This window comes from Aquila chrysaetos, chromosome 12 (genome assembly GCF_900496995.4).
Source record: "Aquila chrysaetos chrysaetos chromosome 12, bAquChr1.4, whole genome shotgun sequence".
Taxonomy (NCBI): Eukaryota; Metazoa; Chordata; class Aves; order Accipitriformes; family Accipitridae; genus Aquila; species Aquila chrysaetos.
In genome coordinates this window covers 2,357,805-2,370,523 of record NC_044015.1, presented here as the reverse complement: position 1 = coordinate 2,370,523, position 12,719 = coordinate 2,357,805, and the positions used below count along the sequence as shown (strand labels likewise).

Below are 12,719 nucleotides of genomic sequence, written 5' to 3'. Positions count from 1 at the left end.
CTGAAGAATGCAGACAACAAAAATGCTGAAATGCCACGTCCTAGACCTCAGTCTAGATCTGCCAAACATGATTTTCATATTTTGCATTTTTTTCCACATGTGTTTTTTTTATGTAATAAAAATGCTATATGTCTGTCACTCCACTTGCGGAAGGAACAATTCCCTCTGAAATAGGATTTCCTGCCAATTCTCTTTGCAGTCACTCTTCTCTGTCCATACATAATTTGAAGCTGTCTGATGTTTTTGACGATCTAATTATAAAGGCGGGTTCAGCCTTTTACTTGCATATTGGGTCATCTGGAGGTGGAGTAAGGTAATAGCCAGGAAAAGTAGGATAACCAAATAAAAATGACCAGGAAAATTATCTGCAATATCGGACAGTCCCTTGGTGAATATTGTAGGGCCGCATTCGTGGAATATCAGGATGGATATGCAAAATATAGGCTTTGTTCCGTAGAGGATGTGATGAAATTTAAGTTCTCCTATTCGTACTGAATGAAACTTTTGTAGGAGTCTGTTATCTTCTTGATCTGGGGACTTCACGCTACCAGGAAATTTGAGTTATTAGGAGTGTGGGCCATTTCAGGTTTGTAGATAGGCTCTTTCTTCAATCTATTATCCGGCTTTATGCAATAAAATCAGAAGTGGTGTCTCTCAATTAGTGCAATCTAGAATTTGTTACAAAGTGTTAACCTCTTGAAAAGAAAGTGGAAAGTATGAAACCATTTGGGCCAGTTGAAGAGTATGGTAAAACAGAGCTGATAGAAGGGATGACAGTCTGGATGGAGTAATTGACGTTCAAAGGAGCTGCTGAAGGAAGGTACTGTATGAAAATAATAATGTTTGTCCAGATTTTTTTTAATGATGTTGGGGAAGCAGGTCTGGAGACTAGGGATGCAACAGAATCTCTCTTTAATTTTCCTGTGATTTATCCAGGGAAAATTCTGGGACAGGTGGGAGTCAGGTAAGGAACTGAAGAGTAGCTTTAGTAGCTTGCTTTGTTTCCTAGTACACGCAACACAACAAAGCAGTCAGAAAAACATTGCTCAGCCTGAAATGTCTTTCAACTGCTGTGAAATAGCACCAAGTGCTTTTAAAGAGACCGGTGCCAGAAGAAATTCTGCAACTATGAACATCTTCAAGGCAGGTTTGAATAACAAAGTTCAGAGGTGTGTGTGGGAAATGTTTTGTGATGTTTACTTAGGTAGAAATATTACTTAGCAACAGCTTCCTGTAATTTTTATGTGCTGGGAATTTCTGTAACCATAAGCTTAGTTTTATTACCTTTGTATGGGAAAGGGTCTCAAAGCACTGAACAGACTTAGCTAACCTCAAGGGCGAGATATTTTTAAAGCTTCAAACACAAAAGAAATTTTTCCAGTTGCTACCATATGAAGTGGAAGTGCTCCTTTTATTTCGAGATCTGATAAGAACTGCCTTTTTTTTTTTTTTTTTTTTTTTTCCCCTAGCTCTGACAAATGCCAGATGGAAGTTGACACCCGATAATCTCACTGGGGCGTCTGTTCTGAACCTTGCCAAGCGACAGCTTTATTGAGTGCATGTAGTGCTTGTGGTTGGGGCTATTGTGATGCTTGCAAACGGCTAGACATCCTAAACTAATTCACTTTAGCTTATTAAGAGTAGTTTAGAGATTTATGGTGCTTGATGGTGTGATACAGCCCAGAATTGGGGCAAAAGGGGTGGAAACAGTCACTCCGTACAAATGGCTGTCTAAGAGTATACTACTTACTTTAAAAACACCAAATAAAACTTGGGACTGTGAAGAAGCATCTAGTTAGGCTTTTCTCCACTGACCTGGGGTGGCACAAGACTGTAGGATTTCAATACTTACAGTTTCAACTTGCTGAGAAATCCCCATGCGTGCAGCTGTTATGGTCTCACCACATTTATGTTTCTTTGGCTTCGTCACTGCTGCATCTTTACTTTAAATGCAGAAGGGCTGAAGATTTTCTTCCCCCGCCCCAATTCCTGACCAGCACTTTAGACAGAAGCCACTGTCTGATCGGTTCCATCTTTAGTGCATTTGAACAAGAACTAATTCCTAGCTCGCCCAACAGTTAATAAGCAGTAAATTGAGAGAATTCTCCGCAAAGTTAAGATATCTTAATTTCTGTACGGAGGTCTTGTCAAGGCAAAGGTTTTTGATTAGTTATAAAGGAGAATGAGGTATGTTGCTGCTGATACAGTGAAAATTGGAAAAGTTTTCATCTTGTTTGGTCTAAGCTGCCATTTTAATTCTTTCATCCTTAGCCCCTTCCCCAAGACACTTGTTATTTAAGTCAGTGTCTGGGCCACTGAGGAGGCTGAGAGGAGTTTATTACTTCACATGCAGTGGTTCAGAACTTATATTACTGGAAGTTGTTTTAAGATCTCTGTTCGATCTTCAGTGGTGACGTCGACTGCTTGTGATTTCCAAGGGTGGCGTGCCAAGGGTACTTCAGGTAGAATACTTATTTTTCCCGCTTCAAGAACAGTTCCAAGTTACCTTATTTGCTTAAACAAGGGAACCTGCACTGCCCTTTGTTAGATAAAATGTAGAAGACTGACTACACTTGGCAGACACATTTGTTGGAAAATGCTGTTGTCTGGGCATGGATGTAGAAGTGGGAAGTCACAGAATGTAAAAAAAAAAAAAAAAAAAAAAAAAAAAATAATACTGACAACAGAGTTAACCTGTGTTAGTAATGCATGAATGGGAGAGCTGCAAATGGTTCACCTGGTATGATGTGTTTGCTCAGGAAGGAGGAGACTTGTTTCATTCAGAGTAAATCCTGCTGAATGTTGGGTGTGCTTTGGTGCCCTAAGTGAAGATAAGGAGTTGGCCAGCTTATATATCCTGTATGTTTTCCTCCCTTCACCCCTCCTTAATGAAGGCAGAACAATCATTCTGTATTTTAAATCTTGAAAATTTTAATTAATTGTAAAAGTTTTTTATCTCACATGCAATTCTGATGCCCCTTCCTGGATTTAGGCAAACAGAGCAAAATAAATTTAAGCTGTGTATGATGGCATAGCATTCTTTCATTTTATGATGAAGGAACTGGAAATCTTTGTTGTAGAAGGCTTTGAAGGGATTGTGAACGGTTGAGTCCATACAAAGAAGTGTATTCAGTGTGTGTGAGAAGACCAGCTGAAATATGTCACTTGGCAAAGCTCTCTGAGACATCTTTCTCTATCAGAAATTGGATTTGACAGGGATTGCCTCTGTAAGTAAATTTTGTGTTTTAAAAAAAAAAAAAAAGCCACCACAAAACAAAACACAAAAAAGGTCAAAAAACCCCAGGTGTGACCAGTGCAAAGATTGTTTCTAACTGAAAGGTTGAGGATTTCAGGACCTTTTGATTAATTACAGAGCTGGTGAATAACCAACTGTGTCCTGGAGGAAGCAACACTTACCCTTCACTCAGTTTGTAACAATAGCTGGTTAAAAGTTCAATGATCATGCTTCCCAATTATATCCTATAATTGTGTGCAAGTTCCTATTGGAGGGATGTGAATGAACTTGCTGGGATGTTTATGCTTCTTAATGAGGGTGGTTGGTTAGCTGAAAAAAAAAAAAATGTTGGGTAGGGGGAAGTTGTGGGGGTACTGGCTGGGATTGTCTGGCAGCGGGCTGAGCTGCTTGGTACGTGCCTGTAGTTATTTCAGTTGCTGCTTTGATCCCAGGTTTGCGGCTGGCATGGCGTAAGCGTACAAACCAGCGTGCTGCGGCTTGGTCACTGAAATACTGTAGATTACAGCTGTGTGCGTTCATCGTCTTTATCTAGATTTTTTAGATGAGGGTAATGGGGGGGGCACTGTGCTGGCTGGGCTGACATTGTTTGAGAGGTGCTTTTATTTTGGCTTGTGACATTTAAAACAAACAGAGAATTAACTTTGGCTCTGTGTAGTGCTTACATGTTGGCTAAGCGACTATAATGTTTTCATTTGAGTCTGGCTTCCTTGTGAATCTGTATTTAAATGAACTAAAAAAACAAGGCAGAACGCTCGGCACCTGTTCACATCTAAAAAGTTTTCTAACGTGTAATTTCCTTCTCCCTTCTTCAAAATAGGGTCAGAATTGCTGTCGAGGAGAAGGACACAGGCAAGGCAAGAGGATGCTCTGTGCTAACAAGGAGCTTCTAGCTCAGCACCCTCAGTGTGAATTCCTTAATTTAAGAATGCGCTTTCTTATTTACCTGACCAGATGCTGGCTCGTGGGCATCTTGAGAGGTTGGAGGCTTTGAGGAAGAAGATCTTTTGAAGGAAATCCCATAAAAGAGTTGGAAAGGAAGTCCGGTTAGAATAGCATTCAGCAGAATGCTGGGATTAATTTTCTTCTACATATTTTTAAAGAACTCGGGGTATATGTGGTTTTGCTGGCATCACTTTGGTGCGCTCCAGAAAAATAAATGTGATTTTAATTGTGTGTATCAGGTTAGAGGTGCCCTTTTTCAAGGATGTTAAGAAATACTGCTCTATTGTAATTGTAAATTAGGCAATTTCAGCTTCTGCAGACATCAGCTCCCACACTGTAGTTGCTGAAGCACTGGCAGGTGCCAGACAGTTGAGCTGTTAAGTATTATGACCCTTGTTTATATGCAAGCATAATGAGGGTGACAGCTATTTAGCGAGATTGATCTGATGAAGACTGTAAAATTTGCAAGGTCTTTTTAGTTGGGGAAGGGGAATTTCATTAATCTGTTCATAGATCTACTCCAATCTTTTGTTTTCTGTGCAATTTGAAGGCATCTGGAGATGTACACATCTTATTGCTGGTCACTTGGGACTCCTACAGAATTGCTGCTGGTATGTGGCCACGCTGGAATTTCAGGGCCCTGACATGAGGAGCTGAGCCTGAGCTCAAGTTACAGGGAAAGACCGATGTTTTTTAAGTCAATGCGCAGAGTTAAGGCAACTTAGGTAGCAAGCTTGTCAGAGATCAGAGAAAATATCTGCAGACTGAGCAGCAGTAATGTCTAAGGTTGCTGGCTTTCTGGTTCTTCGTGCTCCTCTCAGTTCACTTTAGCCTGACCCCTAAGCATGGTTCCTCATTTAGTGTTTTTAAAAAGTGAATTGTCTGGGGCAGGGAGGGAGGAGGTTGGTCTCAATTTGTTCATCAAAATAAAGCCTGCTGGACTGTAGGATAGTAAGGGAGGGAAGGGTTTATAGGCCAAGGGAACAGGCATGGCTTGGAGTTGTGTAGCCATAATTTCCAACTCAATTTTCAATATTTTCTCTGATTTTGTAGCTGTGGGGGTTTAATTATATTAACAGCGCACAGCATTATTGCAATGTAAGGCTTTAATACCCATGGGCAGGGGCGAAAGAGCCACGCGTACGGTAAGGGAGAGGTTGGTAACAGAAGGATGTAATCTGCAGTGTTTCAGAGATGCAGGAACAGATGGATCTTTCCTGCCAAGAGGAAAGAGTTCAGTGCTGAGATGTAACGTTCTCGTGTGGTAAAACTGCAAGGCAGTTTGCATGACAGAAAATGGGGTTGCTCATATGCTGGCTGATTTTTCCCCTATTGATGTGAAGAGGGACAAGTCTGATGGCGTGTGTTCAAGGGAAGGATTATTTAGTGTCTGTGGGAGAGCTGCTGAACTTGGCAGCTTTGCTTTTGATAATGCGAGTGAGATGCTGTTAGCTTCTGAGTTTTGTTCTGAAATAGCTGAGAAAAGTAACTGAGATTTTACTAAGCAACCTGTTGCAAAAAAATCAAGTTCCAGCTATTGCACTGACCTGAGCATCTGGAAATCTCTTGCGCAGAAACTTCAGACATCACGCTAAAACTCTTGTCATATAGGCAACTTTTTATGTTTGAGAAAGTACGTAAAGAATGCTTGCACTCAAAGGTGGGCTTGAACCCTGCTGCACTGTTAAAGGCATGATTAGAAAATCTTAGGAATGATACAGGAAGCTTTACCAGTGTATTGGGTTTCTTAGGAATAAGGCACGTCCAATTCAGCAGACATCACGGGATAACTAAGCATTTTCCTGTTACCATTTTAAACTTCATTAGGCATCCATGTTGCATTACAACACTGCAAGGATTTTAATATTTTATGAGCAATGAAAGTATTCATTAAAATCTGAGTATCAGACAAAAGCTTTTCTTGTCTTTGCAGAAAAGACAAACCAATTATATTCTGTGGGTAGTGAAAACTTAACAGCAATGATTTAATAAAATGAATAGGACTTGTTTTTTCTGGTCTTCAGTCTTTTCTGAATGTCATCTTTCTGAAGGAAGGCTGATCGCACTGGATGTGTTTACACAGCTTCAGTTCAAGATGAATGAGTCCAAGAGTTCCCTTGTAAGTACCCCTCAAAAGCTCCCAAAAGCCAGAGAGGAAATGGAGCTCCTCGGTGTGATGTCTGACTGTCTGAAAGTCTCGCCCAGTGGAGCCTTAACATGGCTTAAAGGAATAAGGCTTTTGTTTTAAAACTGTATTTGAAGTGAAGCCTTTAAAGCTCTATAAACCGTTTCTCTGTTCATTCAATTCTGTGGATTTTAGGCTCGGGGAATCTGCACGCTCTGTGTTTCTGGCAGAAGGGAAAGCGTAGCGGGCAGTAGCAGTCTCACCTGGAGACCTAATGAAAAAGCATTTACGTGGAAACTGGTGCTTTATCTGAAACAACTTCTCACCTCATCGGCAGGTTTCTACAATTATTAAATTAGCAAAAGAAATGTCATGTGTAGATTACCTTTTTCTTAGGCTTCTCTTCCACACTCCAATAACCTTATCGCCAGGGCTGCTTAAATAATTTGTATAGTGTTTGGCTGCTCATTCAGTGCTTAGATATCAAGTTTCTAGTCCACAAGTCTATTAGAACTCGGTATCTGCATCAAGTGTCAGTTTTTGTTCTGGGGAATATAAAATGTTCTCCTTTGAGCCTGCACAGTGCATGAATTTGGTGGGTGTGATAAGAAAAACGTCCTCGTGTTTTGCATGGCTCTGTTGGCGAAAGGAGGAGTTGCTGCATGACCGTTCTTGTTGTTCAGCAGTGGGGAAGAGTGTGTTGTTTTTCCACATGCTCTAATCTGTGATAACAAAAAGAACTCCAGATTGTGTTTTTCAAACACACTTTAGGTCTCTCGGTACTCAGATTTGCCAGTGACTAACGACTGTGGTAATACATCCATCCACCCAAAGCCTAATTTGAAGTGGCTGAGTTTCAAATACGAGCCTTTCTTTGATACTGAGGGAGGCTGAGCAGGACTCAGCGATAAACTGTCAAGTGTTTCGCTTCATACTAAGTATTTTGCAGAGGATTGTGCACTGGATGTGGACTTGGATACCACCGATCCCTTCTCACTGCTGCTGTTGGCCTCTTGGGTGGTTCTGTGTCCCTCACTGTGCCTCAGTGTAACGTGGAGCTGATCAGAGCGACCTGCTGACGAGCTAGAAAACTTCAGATGGTGAATGCAGGAAGTGCCTCAAGGCAGAATTTAACTTTAAGATGGGTTTAGACAAACAACTGTCAGAAACATCTTAGGTAAAGTATTTGATCTGGCCTTGGACAGGTGGAAGGACTGGGCGGCATCTCAAAAAACTTCTTCGGCTCCCTTCCAGTTGAAGATCGCTTTCAATAAAGGCAGCTCTGTGCTGAGATTTGAAACCTCTATAGTTTGCTTAAGAAAAAGACTCTTTGTCTCTGGAGAAACTGATATGGCTTCAGGTTTCTTGTAGAGGAGAGTCCCATCTCTTCTTCTTGCTAGGTAACGCTAGTTTGTGTAATTTTTTTTTTCCCCAGAGGACTCTATCCATTGTAAGGTTATTTCCATAAGTTTCCCCTACACTCTCAGTAATTACCCCATTTAGGGTTCGGCAGGTGTCGCGGCTCACGCTAGGGTATCAATTAGACCAGCTCTGAATAGTCTTAATCGCTCTAAAATGGACAATACTGATGGTAGCTGGTGATTAGACCGTATCTTGACTCCCATGCTGATAAACATCCACGAAGCTGAAGCTTTTTAGCAACCGTGGCGCACGCCTGCACAATTTGTGTTATGTAAGCAGATCCTGTTTCTCTTGATGGCCGAGCACAGTTTAACGGGCAGATAATGAGACTTTTGCTACTACTGTACTTCCTTATTATTGAACAAAGTGACTTCAGTGACGGTCAGTGTTATTTTAAGAGCTTACCAAGGCAGAGGCATGAAATAAAACAGAATTTTCATGATTCTGACAATTGACAGTTGGATCTATTAACTATTGTGGAAGAAAGATTGAGAATCCGAGATCTCCTTGGAGTCTAATGTAACTTCAGAAGATTCAGTTCCCTCGTTGTTGGTCTTTCCTTGTTGGGATGGTACAACTAGTTTGGAATTAAATTCCTTCAGATTACAACTTTTGCTTGCATAATTTACAAGGAGAAATAGAGTAATAGCCTCTAAGGGTGGCTTGCGCAATGTAGTTAATGGGTTTTGTACTAATCTATAGCAATTTGTTTTTCCTTAGGGTTGTATTTGTGAGGCTTTTGGTCATTTTTATCATTTCTCATTTGGCCCTTTGATTAGAGAAGCAGGGTGATGTGGCACAGCACACATCCTATAGATCAAAAACTACAGGGATCAGTATGTTTGTAATGAGAAGCCATTAAGCAGATATATCTCTGGATAGAGCTGAGTTGGATAGTTTGTGCAGGGCCACATATTGTTATACATTGAATTACTTGAAAATGGGTATTCCTGGTATGCCAAAGATGAGTGGGGCGAGTAGTAAATAAAAATACATTTCATAGAGAGGTCTCAACTGCTTGGCTCTGGGACTGCAAGCAAACAGTATCTATTTCAGTACAGCTAAGTAAATTCTTATACCTAGAAATAAACTGTGGAGAGTATACTTACAGCTTTGGGCAAAGAGAGAAGGGTGTATAAATTAGTGGGCATGAGCTGATGAGGCCAAAATGACTAGAGTGGTTGAGAGAATATTATATGGGTGCATAGAACCTATGCATTTGATACTAGTATGCCTAGTAATGAGATACTGCATACATTTCTCCTTTCCACAGTTCAAATATGATTTTGAAAAAAATTATTGTAGGTTCAGGGAAAACCATGACACCTATTAAATTACTGGAAGACATGCTTTATAATATTTAGTTTTGGATGTATCTACGTGGGAAATAAATCTGGTAACAGAAGGATGTATGCGTTAGCCCTTTGGTGAATCCTTCCGTGCATTGGCTGCTCGTGTGGGGTATAACTGGTCTGTTTTGATTCCTGCCAGGTTGTCTGCTGCCAGCCTCGGGTTATGTTGGGGAGCAGGCAGCTGACCAGCAGCACTTCTTCCAAGGGCGCTGCCTGCTTAGAGAGGCTGCTCGAGACCCAGAGTCGCCTTCCCTCTGCTGCTGTCTCCGGTAGTCAGCCTCTCTTGGCACAGAGCGAAACCCTTTACCCTTGGAGTGGCTGGAGTGGGACAGAGACCGGCATTGTGATCAGATTCCCACCGCAGCCGTTCTGTGTCTAGCATGGGTTTGGGCAGCATGCTAAATGACCGTGCACTAAAACAGTTTATATGTCCTGGTAACTTAAGAAAAAAACGTCTGATTGGTAGAGCTAGTTAGCTCTGCTGCGCAGGAAAATTCATCCTCCAGATATTTCTTTGCACAGCTAGCCTTCAGGTAATACTTTACCTTTCTCTCTCCTCATCCTCTTTGGGCGGTGAAGTGGGAAGGGGGGATCTGGAATAAATTATGTTTCTTCTTTCTCTCTGCTTCTTTTCAGTATCTTCATCCACAAACAAGTTCTATTTCAGTATCTGTGTTTATAATTCATGACTATGCCGTGAAATCTGTCCAGATTAAAATCTTAACCTCTGTCTGACACTTCTGTGTAGATCATTAGTTATCAGCTTAATCTCCTTGTGGTTAATCTTATACTTCCGCCCGTTTCATTACCTTTCTCAGTTATGGACAGCTCCACTTTCCTATTTGCTGTAATCTGTACGTCCTTTTTGGTGTAGATTTGCTCTTATTTTGTGTGTCTCGGTTACATTTTACGCATCTTTTCACATAACATGTCTAAAATGCAATCTTCTTTATCCCCACATAGCTGAATGTGTCAACTTAGCTTTCATTCTTTCGTGCCTTGTTTACTACAACATACTTCTCTATGGCCTTGAGAAAAGCAATCTTATCCCTCTCTTATCTTTGCAGAAAGCAAAGGTTATACATTTCGCCTCACGCTTTGATCGTATCGCTCCTCGTTTTCAGGACAGGGCTTGCACGTAAAAGTAATCGCTTGTCTTAGACCTATGTTTGGAAAAATTTGGTGGACCTTATTCTTAGACCATCACTGTACATTGAAGCACTACTGCATATCTCCATTTGTCTCAGTTTCTCAGTAGGGCTGATACCAACTCCCATCCTTCTCTTTTATGGCTTGTCCTGATGCAGCATCTTCTCTCATTCAGCACTAAGCTGCTGACTTCTTACTCTGGTCAGTCTGTGCTGCCGATCACTAAGAAATAAACTGGTCTGATGAGAAGCTTGCCCCCAGCACTGTGCTGATACGGTCACCTGGCTGGAGAGGGAGATGGGTCACATCCTGCTGGTTCAGAGAGCAGAGATCTGTATTCAAAATACAGTATGGATAGAGACTTTACATGCAATTACACTTATTTTTAGGACATCTGTGGCTGCATGGACCACTTCACTGTGATTCTCTTGGGTCTTCTGGGATCGCAATGTGAGTGAGCAGGTTTGACGGGCATAGGTTAAAGTGAACAGGGATGTTTGCAAGACGCTGTACATCAGAAAGAGTAATATATAGTTAAATATTAACGTGAAGCTTTCATGAGGCTCCCAGGTGGTGTGTCAACCACTGAATGATAAAAACAAATCCTTAGGTTGTAATAAGGATTGAAATTTAACAAGCCATAACAACAAAAAAGCACCCTCGTAGCTGTGAGTAAAACAATGAACAAAGCTTTACAGAAAAATTCCCCAAATTAACTTTAAAGATTCTGGTCTTGGTCTAAATTACAAATCCTCAGTTCTGATGTACAGAATCAAGTACAATATGAGGTGGCTGATGTCCAAACTGCTTTTAAAATTAACTACTCCTTACAATCTCCATGTTCCCCAGAGGTTAGGTATGCTGAACAGTTCTGCCCCTTTTTATAGGGAGATAGATTTCTCTTAGTGGCTCTTTAGCAAATTACTGTCAGAAGGACTGAAGCTCAGAATCTTCTGGCCTCCCAATCCTCAGGTACCTGAGGAATAGGAGTGGATGTGGTGGCTTGTTAATCTTCTTCAATTATAATTAAAGGCACTGACAGCAGCAAAGCCTGGAGTTAGTATCGGTTTGGATGGGGGTGTTATATTTAGTGATAACTGGCTGGGGACTCCAGGTGTTGCCTGAAGATGTAGTGTCATTTTGGGGGCTTGCATATTAAAGAAAAACAAGCAAGCAGGCGGAGGTTGGTGGTTATTTCCAATCCCTTATGCTAAGCTCCCGTGTAATTTTGAACACAAAGTACAAGGAGCAGGCTTGATCTGCTTGCCAGAGAATGGCACAACAGCAGTGTTGTAGACACTAGGTAAAGTATTTACAACTTCTCGTCGCTATCCTTGTGTGCACTTTGTGACACTTGTTCCGCCTTTAACAGTGCTGCTGTGTTTTCAAATCAAGCTCCCTGTTTTGGTATTTTGAACTTGATTGCCAACAGTTTAGCCAGATTTCTGCAAGTTGTTTTTACCTGCTTGGGGAATCAGCTTGACTGAAGGGTACTAGGAGAATGAAAACAGACCTAGTCTTGAGTTTTAATTTTTTGTTTGTTTGTTTTTCGTCTTTGTCCCCTAGCTGTCACCAGAGAGAGATGCTTTGCTCTGTAAGTTCATAAGGGGCTTGCTGCCATGGTGTAAACACCACATGGACTGCTTAAAATGCATGAAAGGAAAATGTTTCTTTGATCTTTATCCTGTCTGGGCAATATTAGGCATACTCGAGTGGGAGGCATCCACTTCTCTGTGTAAATAGATGAGGTGACAGGAGAGCAGAAGTGAAAACCTTCAAGGGAGAGAAACAGAAAGGTCTAGAAGATCTGTGAAATGAGAGCCTGTCCTGAAGGTTCAATGGGAGAAGGTGAGGAACTTTCCTGGCTGAGGTTTGTAACCTGAGAAGTCCTATCCCCAAAAATAAGAGGTTTTAGTTGGGCTGTCTTACTAACTCCAGCCACGGAGGTGAGCCATCGGATCTGAAGTTAGGCAGGGCTTTGTACGCCTGGGCACAGGTACTGCGTTGTGTCCTTGGTGTGGTAGCTGGAGAAGCTCGTTTGCAATTGTTTTAACTTCTTAAGAAGATAAAGAGCAAGTGACCAAAGGCATTGTGAATCCATTGCAGTTGATGACTTCCTCCAGGCTTCATCATATTAAGATGACTTATACTTAAATATATTTTTATATATTACATAAATAAAAGTATGTGTGTATGTATGTATGCATGCATATATGTATGAGTTCCTCCTAGTAAGTTTTCTGTATTCCTTGGCATAATTCACATATGAGTAAATTTCTCTGTTTTCAGAGAAATACGCCACCAGCAGTTGTATCACAGAAGATAATAGATTACTCCACATTCTAAACAGCAGAAGGTTGGCATGGAAGAGACTGCATTTCTAGAGAGATCTCCCTTTTTCTGCTCTTTTCCTCTATCAACAACAGAGCTCAACCTTGTCCCTCTATCTCCATTCAACAACTTCCTTCACAGA

At 41.2% G+C, this 12,719-nt stretch overlaps 1 protein-coding gene across 2 annotated transcripts in view; it reads left to right on the top strand.

Moving 5' to 3' along the window:
- Positions 1 to 12,719, top strand: part of INSR (insulin receptor) — a 65,493-nt gene that overhangs the window by 21,008 nt on the left and 31,766 nt on the right. The gene's annotated exons all lie outside the window — the stretch shown is intronic.